This window comes from Lolium perenne, chromosome 5 (genome assembly GCF_019359855.2).
Source record: "Lolium perenne isolate Kyuss_39 chromosome 5, Kyuss_2.0, whole genome shotgun sequence".
Classification (NCBI taxonomy): Eukaryota; Viridiplantae; Streptophyta; class Magnoliopsida; order Poales; family Poaceae; genus Lolium; species Lolium perenne.
The window spans coordinates 156,632,590-156,642,948 of NC_067248.2; positions in this window are offsets into that span (position 1 = coordinate 156,632,590).

The window sequence follows — 10,359 nt, forward strand, 5'->3', positions numbered from 1 at the left end:
ATATTACACATTTTATAGCAAATTATGCTCTAACAGTATTGTACCACAATTAGTTCAATCTAGAGTGAAAGTAAGAAGAGAGGCATATCGAGTGGAGATAAAAGATTACATGATAAGAGGGAAGGGAAAGAAAGGTGTGAAGGGAAGGGTGTGTATACCTGCAGTAACCATGGACACTTTGAGCATGAATTCTGCCTTCTATCACATTGCTGAAAAAAATTCTATACACCCAAACCCTATCTGCAAATGAAAAATAAGTTTGAAGTGGAGAGAATCAGATTGAGGGGCTCGAGCAGGGAGGGAAAGGATGGCGATGTGCACATGCAAAGGAAGGCTGGATAGGGCCACAAACAAAGAAAGCTCACTTTTTCCTCGCTTGATTTCATTAGAAGAGAAGAAAGGGCCCTAACCTACTGCTTCAATCCTCGTTCGTGAACAAGCCTTAGTTGATGGCTTCACGAGCTCTGGATGCCACAGAACATACTACTCAGCTTCCATGCGAATCAGGCAGTAACCGAATAAAATCAAATGAGTCCATCCAAGATACAGCTGATGCTGCCGTCAGGTGTAGCTATCGGCCGCCCTCCATAACAGGGAGGATGTGACTCGCAGCCAGCAGAGTAGACGGTGAGGGGGGTGAAAGAAGATTACCTTGCAGGGGAGCTATTAGTGACTCCACTAACACCTCTGCAGTTGCATCACCATTAGCACCTGAGCTCAAGACAGATGTATGAGAGGATGCGACCACTCCACCGGCCAAATCCTTCGCCACCAAGCCCCCTCCATCAGGCATGGCGTGGCCGCACTGTTTCAGTCCAACCGCCACCGCCGGAGCTCCCGCAGTTCCTCCAGATGGGCCGCCGCTGGGTCGAGGAGACCGACCAGCTACCGCCGCCGCCCTTGTGCTCCCTGCCGTCGCTCCGCCGGAAGACGACCTCGAGGGCGGAGGAAGAGGAGAGGACGGGGACGAGGAGAGGAGTGGGCGTTGCCACCGCCAACCTCCGTGCGCCTCGCTGCTCCTCCACCTCCGGCTGGCCCGTCTCCGACCGCGCCCGTCGCCAGAGCGGATCCGCCCCACGCCGGCCCATCTTCGGCCGCGCCCGACGCCTCCGGTCGCCATCGCCGCGGATCCGCCCCGCGCGAGCTCGTCGGCCGGAGCGGATCCACCCGGCGCCGGCCCGTCTCCGGCCGTGCCTGGCGCCTCCAGTCGCCGCCGCCGTGGATCGGCCCCGCGCGATCCCGTCTCCGGCCGCTCCCGCCTCACCTCCACCCGCCGCCACCGACGCCACCACCCGAATCGGACGCCCAAGCCGTGGTGACCCCCTGCAGGCACCTCCATCACTCGGGCTGACCTCTCCTTCTCCGGCTGGTTCCTCCAGATGCGCCGCCGCGCGTAGGGATTGGGGGACGGGAGGAGGACTGGGAACCAATCGTGTGGTGGTCTAGGTTTTCACCATTCACGCAACCACGCCCGAAGAGAGCGACGCGGACGAGAGTCCGCTGCTGCCTCTAGCAGCCGGCCCCGCACAAAATTGGGCCCAGGCGTCATTGACAGCTAACAAGCAGCAACGGGTGGAAAAAGAAACCACTGCATCCGACGGCTGTGGTGGAAAGTGGGAGGGAAAAGTTACTGTGCATTGGCAGACGTGTGAACCAGATTCATTTGCCCCTCTCAAGCCCCTTGCATGGCTGGGTAGTCTTTGAACATTTATAGGAGAAATTCACCTCTACGGGACCTAGAACCTTGTTCTTTCTCTAAAATGCGGTTTTTTTTTGCGTATGTGCAGATTTTTTTTGTTGGTCATGTCGTGCAATTATTTGTATTTGAAGTTCTTCCAATGTTTGTATGAAATAGAACATAAATAAAGGATGCAATATTAATTAGATTTTTAATTTACGATCCAAACTTTTTTAGTTGAATTTAGTTGTGTTCATGTACCTGGTATACATGAAAACACGGTTTTCATGGGTCATCGATCCAGCGCATCAGCTGCTACCATTAATTAATGGAAAACGGTGTCGTTCCCCTAGATGATCCATCCTCCCGATTGTCTTGCTCTAGCGCGCGCCACTCGTGTCCGCGTGTCAAGAAAAAATCAACGCTCTATCTTCTAGAGATTCACTACGTGCACATGCTCCTTATCTCCTTCCTCGCACAATCTTCTCCCCCAAATCATGTCTTCCTTCCTCGTCGCCGCTGCAGGAACTCAATTCGTAGAGAGAGCGAGCTCGCACTATGCTCCAGCGCCACCCCCTTCCCGACCTCTCCCCTCTCTTACCCTATATCTTGTTGCGGAGGAGGCAGACAGCACGACGGGCTCGCCCCTACCTCACGTGCGAATTCATGGAGGCCGCCCTTGCCGCCCGCAAATGCTTCAAGGGCGGCACGGGGTTGCTGCAAATGGCTGATGTCAGAGCTACAACCGAACACCGCGGATGCTACAATGACCGTCGTTCATGGCGCAGTTGCTACATGCGGCCACCGCCATGCTACAAGTGGCCGCCGCCGTGCTACATCACACCGCCGCCATGCTACATCATGCCACTGCCGTCGTTACATCAGGCCGTACCCGTCGCTACATCAGGCCGCCGCCGTGCTACAAGCGGACGCCGCTGTTGCTATATCAGACCGTCAGCGTGCTACATGCCGCCGCCGCTGTTGCTACATGTCGGGTCCGCCTTTGCTACATCAGGTTGTTGGCGTGCTCCATGCAGCCGCCGCCGTTGCTGCATGCTGAAGTCGTCGTTGCTGCTTCCGCCGGTGTTGTTGCTGCTTCCCACCGGCGCCAGTGATGCTGCGAGCGGGCGGCTCTACGAAGGAGCCACCGTCACCTGTGATGTTGCGAACGGGCGGCGATACGAAGGACCCGCCAGCACCGGTGATGCTGCGAGCTAGCGGCGCTACGAAGGAGTCGCCGGCGGTGCTACCGGGAAGGGCGGGGTGGCGCCACCAAGAAGTCGCAGCGAGGGCAGGGCGGGCCGTGCGGGGATGCAAGTGCCAGATTCCCTCGTCGGATGCTGTCGAGGGTGCTCCTCGGCAATGCCCTCCGATAGGGGCTTAGGGTTGATGGAATCCTGCAAGCTGACACGAGACATCGGTTCACAGACAAGCGGGGAGAGCGATTTATCCAGGTTCGGGGCCCTCGATGAGGTAAAACCCTTACGTCCTGCTTGTCTGTTCTTGATTATAATGATAATGGGTTACAATGGGGTGCCGAATAGTTCGGCTGTGATCTCGTCGAGATGGCTAAGTTCTACGGTAACCTAGTTCTAAGCTTCTGTTGGCTAAGATCGCTAAGATTGATCGTGTCCCTCGACAACCCCTCTCCTGGCCTTTATATAGGAGGCCAGGTCTCAAGAGGTCTAATCGAGTACGACTAGGTTTACAGTAGATCTATCTCCAGTCTTTCCTTGTTCGGCTCCTTCCGTGTCTTGTACTTCAAGGAATCTTCCGCCGCATCGTCCTAGCGGCCCACCTCGCCATTGAGTGCCTTCATGGGCCTCCAACTAGGAAATATAGGATAGGAAAATATTGGTTAGCCGAAGGGTAATGCCCACGTCAGTAGCCCCCGAGTGTCTAGCCGAAGGTAGTTCGGGTAGAGACTAAAACATGCCTCCACCCAATGCTCTTCTCCTCGATTGTTCTTGTTCTTCTTGAATCTGCATCATCTTCTTCTGTCGGGTGCGCGTCAGTGCTCCCGATGGGAGTAGCCCCCGAGTCTAGGTACGGATGCTTGCACTCCGTGCGTAGACTCAAGTTGTACCACTCGAACATTTTTCTCTGTCGAAGTTTTTCTGCAAGTCTTCGTAGGTCATCCGATATATTTTCCTCATGCAAGGGATAATGAGTAACATGCCCAACTTTTGCTGGTTAACTGCCGATGGCAAAAAAAATTACCCTACACAGAATCAAGTCCCCGGGCATGATCCTGGAGGGCCTTGAAAAAAGTTCTGTCGGGTGCGCGTCCAGCGCTCCCGATGGGAGTAGCCCCCGAGTCTGGGCACGGGTGCTTGGAACCGGGCGCAGACTCAAGTCGAACAATTATCTCTTCTTGCAAGGCCTTCTTTTCAATTTCTTCGAGTCCTCATTATGTCAGGTGCGCGTCAGCGCTCCGGATGGGAGTAGCCCCCGAGTCCAGGTGCGGATGCTGGCAATCCGTGCGTGGACTCAAGTTGATCATCCGATACCTTTTCATTCCTTCGAATGCTTTGAGCATGACGTCATTGATGACGCTTTACTAATATCTTGATTTTGACTGACAGGACACGACCTGCTGGGCCTATTCTTTCTTTGTCTGGCCCTTTTCGCACAGTCACCAAGGCGTCTCCTCGATTTCTGCAATCTTTAATTGAAAAGATCCACTAAATGAACCGGTAGCAACGACACGTGCCTACACAGCTCTCAATTTCTCCTCAAAATCTACAAAGGGTGAGAAATCCCTAATCTTCGCCCTCATTTTCCGTAGCATCTTCTTATTCTTCTCCTTCTTCCTCCCTTTGCTGCTGCTGCGCCGCCACCACTGCTTTTCCAATCTTCCCCAGATCGCACAATGGTGAAGAAGAAGAATCCTGCCGCCGCCGCCAGTTCCACCAGCGGAGGTGCCGCCGCCAAGTCCTCCTCTTCTCTTCCGAAGGGGAGCGCTTCGAACGCTCCTCCCCCAGCTCCGGCGCTGCCAGCGCCGCCAAGTTCAATGGCCAAGCCCGGAGATTGGGTAGCATCAACCGTCACCAAGCGTGACGAGAAGAGATCCCGAAGCCTGGGAGTAATCTCCTCTGACGAGGGGAACGTGATCTTTCCAGGGTTGATTTCTCGGCCTAATCCCCCTGCTGCCTTTACCGTGATGTTCTTGTCATTCCTATATCGGGGTCTCTCGCTCCCCGCTCACGAATTCCTCCTCCATCTCTTGCGAACTTACGAGATCCAATTGTGGCAACTCACTCCCAACTCAATCCTCCACGTTGCTGTGTTCATCACCCTTTGCGAGGCATTTCTGGGCATCAAACCCCATTTTGGGTTGTGGAAAAAGATCTTCTATGTGAAGAGATACAACAGTAGTAATGGATCCTTTGTCACCGGAGGGGTGGGGTTTGTAGCTCGTTCGGATGTTAATTACTTCAATTTCCCAATGAGAGAATCTGTGCAAGGGTGGAGATTGAAATGGTTTTATGTCAAGGATTCCTTGTCACCCGAATCCCAGCTTCCTTGCTTTGCCGACGTCCTCGAAGCCAAGCCTAAGAATTCCTGGAAGAACATTCTCTCACCCGAAGAAAGAGTAGCAGCCGATGAATTATTTGCCAAATTTCTTCGAATCAAAGAGGCCGATGGCCAAACCATGGTTGGCACAGAGGTGGCAGCAGTGTTTCTGAAACGTCGAGTCCAACCAGCCATGGCAAGAGTTCGTCCGATGTGGTTGTATTCAGGTCCAAAGGATGAGACCAGGATTAATGTTGCCGAACTGTCGGAAAAGGAACTGCTCGATGAAGTCCGTCGCCTTACTTTCTTTAGCCAAGAAGACTCGATCCCATTGATATCTTCTTACACTCCTCTAGATGCCAATCATCCACACCCAGAGGTAACTTTCCCTTTCAAATTCTTATCGCGTTATTGTTACTTAGTCAACGTAACTACCACTATTCTTATTCGTTTCTCTCTTCGACAGATCCCCATAGTCCCTGGAGATTTGCACGATTCGCCAAACAATACTTCTGAGGGAAGAGGCTCTTCAGTACCCGCTGATTTTCACACTGTCGAGCATACGGGCCCAGAGTGCAATCATGATGATCCAATAGAATCCGAAACTGTTCACACCGATCTTCCTCCCTCAGCCGATGATGCTTGCGACACAGAGGGATCAGTGCGTGATGATGACGCTGATCATGATGCCTTTGTTAATGCAGTTGTGGAGGCGACCAGGGCTTCGCCTGTGAAGAGATCGGCCGGTGGTTTTGCCGATGAAGATGATCTCTTCGACATGTAAGCCCCCTCTTTCCTGATACCTGATGCGTGCAATTAACACGTCCGTTGGGAACCCCAAGAGGAAGGTGTGATGCAGACAGTAGCAAGTTTTCCCTCAGAAAGAAACCAAGGTTTATCGAACCAGGAGGAGCCAAGAAGCACGTTGAAGGTTGATGGCGGCGGGATGTAGTGCGGCGCAACACCAGGGATTCCGGCGCCAACGTGGAACCTGCACAACACAACCAAAGTACTTTGCCCCAACGAAACAGTGAGGTTGTCAATCTCACCGGCTTGCTGTAACAAAGGATTAGATGTATAGTGTGGATGATGATTGTTTGCGAAGAACAGTAAAACAAGTATTGCAGCAGATTGTATTCGATGTAAAGAATAGGACCGGGGTCCACAGTTCACTAGAGGTGTCTCTCCCATAAGATAAATAGCATGTTGGGTGAACAAATTACAGTCGGGCAATTGACAAATAGAGAGGGCATGATAATGCACATACATGATATGATAAATATAGTGAGATTTAATTGGGCATTACGACAAAGTACATAGGCCGCTATCCAGCATGCATCTATGCCTAAAAAGACCACCTTTAGGTTATCATCCGAACCCCTTCCGGTATTAAGTTGCAAACAACAGACAATTGCATTAAGTATGGTGCGTAATGTAATCAATAACTACATCCTCGGACATAGCATCAATGTTTTATCCCTAGTGGCAACAGCACATCCACAACCTTAGAACTTTCTGTCACTGTCCCAGATTTAATGGAGGCATGAACCCACTATCGAGCATAAATACTCCCTCTTGGAGTTAAGAGCAAAAACTTGGCCAGAGCCTCTATTAATAACGGAGAGCATGCAAGATCATAAACAACACATAGGTAATAGATTGATAATCATCATAACATAGTATTCTCTATCCATCGGATCCCGACAAACACAACATATAGCATTACAGATAGATGATCTTGATCATGTTAGGCAGCTCACAAGATCCAATAATGAAGCACATAAGGAGAAGACGACCATCTAGCTACTGATATGGACCCATAGTCCAGGGGTGAACTACTCACTCATCACTCCGGAGGCGACCATGGCGGTGAAGAGTCCTCCGGGAGATGATTCCCCTCTCCGGCAGGGTGCCGGAGGCGATCTCCTGAATCCCCCGAGATGGGATTGGCGGCGGCGGCGTCTCAGTAAGGTTTTCCGTATCGTGGCTCTCGGTACTGGGGGTTTCGCGACGGAGGCTTTAAGTAGGCGGAAGGGCAGGTCAAAGGGCGTCACGGGGGCCCCACACGCTAGGGCCGCGCGGGCCCCCTCTAGGCCGCGCCGCCCTAGTGTGGCGGCGCCCCGTGGCCCCACTTCGTCTCCCCTCCGGTCTTCTGGAAGCTTCGTGTAAAAATAGGGCCCTGGGCGTTGATTTCGTCCAATTCCGAGAATATTTCCTTACTAGGATTTCTGAAACCAAAAACAGCAGAAAACAACAACTGGCTCTTCGGCATCTCGTTAATAGGTTAGTGCCGGAAAATGCATAAATATGACATAAAGTATGCATAAAACATGTAGATATCATCAATAATGTGGCATGGAACATAAGAAATTATCGATACGTCGGAGACGTATCAGCATCCCCAAGCTTAGTTCCTGCTCGTCCCGAGCAGGTAAACGATAACAAAGATAATTTCTAGAGTGACATGCCATCATAACCTTGATCATACTATTGTAAGCATATGTAATGAATGCAGCGATCAAAACAATGGTAATGACATGAGTAAACAAATGAATCATAAAGCAAAGACTTTTCATGAATAGTACTTCAAGACAAGCATCAATAAGTCTTGCATAAGAGTTAACTCATAAAGCGATAAATCAAAGTAAAGGTATTGAAGCAACACAAAGGAAGATTAAGTTTCAGCGGTTGCTTTCAACTTATAACATGTATATCGCATGGATAGTTGTCAATGCAAAGTAATATAACAAGTGCAATATGCAAGTATGTAGGAATCAATACACAGTTCACACAAGTGTTTGCTTCTTGAGATGGAGAGAAATAGGTGAACTGACTCAACATAAAAGTAAAAGAAAGGTCCTTCAAAGAGGAAAGCATCGATTGCTATATTTGTGCTAGAGCTTTTATTTTGAAAACATAGAATTTTTTTATCAACGGTAGTAATAAAGCATATGTATCATGTAAATTATATCTTACAAGTTGCAAGCCTCATGCATAGTATACTAATAGTGCCCGCACCTTGTCCTAATTAGCTTGGGTTAACACTGATCATCATTGCATAACATATGTTTCAACCAAGTGTCACAAAGGGGTACCTCTATGCCGCCTGTATGTAATATCCCAGGTTATGGGGTTACAAAAAATAGAGGAAACAGGTGTGTGCATTGCATTCATGCATAGAAATTCTGGGGAAATTTCGCGCTTTAAAGTAAAACAGTCACAGTAACTGAAGTTTCACTTGACCTTGGTGGAATTGAAGTGGCTCATCAAGTCAAGCGCTATAAACCTCAATGTGACTTTGTTAAAACCTTGTTTTGGGTAGAGATGATTTGATCTCAAGGGTTAGATCAAATGGAATTACAACCAACACAATAACTTAATAATCATGGATCAATTACTTGATCCTATTAAAGATCATAATATGTTAATCCTTGCCATAACATAAGAACATCTATTCAAGTACAAACCAAGTAACAATAAAATGGAGAAACCATTCTTGACTATCTTCTCCCTGTCTTAAAACTAAACCATAATCCTACCATGAAACCTCAGGGTATTCACTCCACTTCAACATTGGAGTTATAACAAGAAGATCCACTCCAGAAACAGATATTCTTCTCCATTCCAAGTTATTACCCATCAAACCTAGAGAGGTGAGAGTTCTATAGTATTTATTAGAGAAGAAATAACAAACCTTGAGCTAAACCTTGGATATACATCCAAGTATTCAAATCATCATCTTCAAGAGGAACCCTAGAGTATCATTCAAGTCCTTCCCAAATTAGTGAGACCATTCATACCACTCTTAGCTTTACCTATTTAAGACTCAAGGACAATCATTGAATTAAAGTATTAGGTTGAAAACCATTTCATCTTGGAGTGGTGAGATAACTTAATATCTAATGGAACAAGACTATATCCATTACTTGGTGAAGTAAAGCAGAGATTAATTCAACTAAGAATCCAGGTGGAAACTCAACCCTTACATACTCAATGAGATCTTGGGAGTACACCATAAACCTTAGGATAAACCATAGCCATATCTATCCAAGAAATTAAAATAGAAGTGCTATACCTTAAATTGATCAAGACAATGCTTGATCATGGAAGTGAGAACCCATTTAATGAGAGATACTTTAGGAAGCCAAACCCTGATCATTATAAATTGAGTGATGATCATAAACCCTAAGAACTTGAGGTAGAGATATTAAGGACAAGTGGATCATGCCTAATCCATGACCATACATTGGAGAAATAGGAGAATAATCCAAAATGCTAACACTTATATGACTAGTAGATCTTATTCACCACATGAAATCATAGGGGGATCACTAGTAAGCAAATCTAGACTTATATCTCAATCCCAACTTGTGGATCACTAGGTGAGCATAAGTAGAACTATAGCACATCTATATTCCATTTATTCCTCAATTAAAGGACCTAAGAAAACTGTAGAGTAAAACTCCATACTTTATATGGTGAGAAATCATTAATCCATATAACCAAAGTTAACTATAAAAAGAACAATATTCACTCTAGTTACTTAAATGATAAAATGAAGATAGTAATAAAAGTCAATTGGTAGTAAATAAAACCAATTCTCAAGTCCTTAGTAACTAAAGGAGCACATGATAGATTAAGCAAATAACCAATTTATCATGCATTGGGGAGAGTAAACCTAACCAATGCAAAATGGTGTCATCTCATATTTACCACCTAGAATTATATCTCAACAGTAGTTTGTGTATCACTATGGAGATTACAAAACTATAAACCCAATCCACATTTGAGTTCTAACCCATGTGTCATTAGGTTAATAGTATTGGAACCTAAAATTGTCCATAGAGTAAACCTTATATTCCAATTCATTAACACATAATTATGCACATCAAATAATAAACAAGAGATCACTTCCCAAGTGGAAACTAAGTCTTAATAACAATCCCTCAAATACTTTGAGTTGGAAGTATCACTCTCATAATTCTAAACAGAATTGATTGCATAGCAAAATGAGAATTAAAGGGAACATATAAAATTCATGATTAAGGGTTATTTTGAATAAGTCACTAATATGCAATATAATCTCATCTAAAATAATTATTCCAATAGAATCCTGGTATGAAAGACAGGAAACTAAATCCTGATTGAAATTTGCATAATAAAAA